Here is a 1,843-nt window from a genome sequence, read left to right on the forward strand (position 1 = left end):
ATATTCTTAAAAACCTGAGTGACAGATAGATGGCTGAAACATAACATTTTGTAAGTAAACTTAATATCTATTTAATTTACAAAAGATGAGAGAATAACTTTCTCATGAAAAACCGTCTGTTGCCAGGTCAGCTATATTAACAAAACTCATGTTTATATGTCTCAGACAAAAAGTCCATATGACTGTCCTTTTGGTCCACATCTGTACTTTGGTACATAAGATCATTCTCAAGATTGAGTTCACCAAGCCTGCCTACTTAAGATCAATTTACTTACCCCAGCAAGACATTATTCCAGTGCAGCCAATATAATCAACTGAGAGAGAGAGGATTTTTTTCAGCAGCTTCTCCAAATATTCTGTAACAGAAAAGATATTCAGAATATAAGTTAGTTTCACTCTCTGCTACCAACCAACACACATCTGAAAGATTAAAGATCAAAAATAGTTTTCTATTTTATCTCCCAGATTATACTATACTTAAATCTATTATTTCTGATTTTATCCTAATCCTCATAAAAACTAAATTCTCAGGCAAACAGAAATGACATTTATTAGTGTCTGCCATTAACCTTGTAACAGTAAAAGATGGTGTTTTGGTTCATGCTTTAAAAATATGCAGGATTTAGACACACATGTAGATCTGTAACAGAATCTCGAATTGGGGATTTAAATATACTTTTATACCACAAAATAATCAAAGTCTTAATTCTTTTTTTCTTTTTTTTTTTTTTTTGAGGCAGAGTCTCGCTCTGTCACCAGGCTGGAGTGCAGTGGTGTGATCTCGCTCACTGTAACCTCCCCCTCCCAGGTTCAAGTAATTCTCCTGCCTCAGCCTCCCAAATAGCTGGGATTACAGTCACATGCCACCACACGTGGCTACTTTTTGTATTTTTTCAGTAGAGACGGGGTTTTGCCAGGTTGGCCAGCCTGGTCTTGAACTCCTGACCTCAGGCGATCTGCCTGCCTCTGTCTCCCAAAGTGATGGGATTACAAGCTTGAGCCACTGTGCCCGGCCTCAAAGTCTTAATTCTCATAGCAACAAAATGCTATAGCACCACAGTGAATTTTAAGTACTCACTATCCTCAAAACGAATACAACAAATGAATTTATTAACAAGACAGTATGGATTTGAAAACTTATTTAATAAACACTAAATGAAAGCCAATATTACAATACTGTTTTGTTTTGAAAAGAGGGTCCCAAATAGTAAAATATTTCGATCTAGCTGGGAACACAGCCACATATTCATATGTGCAAATACTAACCTGTGCCCCACGCACTGCAACCAAAGAGCTACAAAAAATACTAAATGTCTTTCCATAAATCTCTTTACATATTTATAAATGGTCCTGCTTTGGGGGGAAATATTAATTTTTCCATAAAGAAGGTAAATCGTTTTCTACACCTCCAGTTTATTAGTTTTGTAAGTTTAGGGTATTGTCTAAGCAACTTTCTTAAAAGGAAACACACCAAGGATGATGTGAACAAAAAAGTTAACCACCGCATGTTCTCACTCATGTGGAAGCTAAAAAGAGTAAAAAGTAGAAGAGAGGACACTAGAAGATGGGTAGGGTGGGGAGAATGGGGGTGGGGAGAGATTTGTTAAAGGATACAGAAATACGGCTTGATAGGAAGAGTAAGTCTTAGTGTCCTGTACTACTGTAAAATGACTACATTAACATTATATTGTTAACATTATGCAGTTTCAAATAACAAGAGAACACTGAATATTCCCAACACAAAGAAATGATAAATGTTGACATGATGGCTATGCTAATTACCCTAGTGAGATCACTATGCATTTTATGTATTGAAACATCAATATGTACCCATCAACATGTA

Source organism: Mandrillus leucophaeus, unplaced genomic scaffold, assembly GCF_000951045.1.
Source record: "Mandrillus leucophaeus isolate KB7577 unplaced genomic scaffold, Mleu.le_1.0 Scaffold1987, whole genome shotgun sequence".
Taxonomy (NCBI): domain Eukaryota; kingdom Metazoa; phylum Chordata; class Mammalia; order Primates; family Cercopithecidae; genus Mandrillus; species Mandrillus leucophaeus.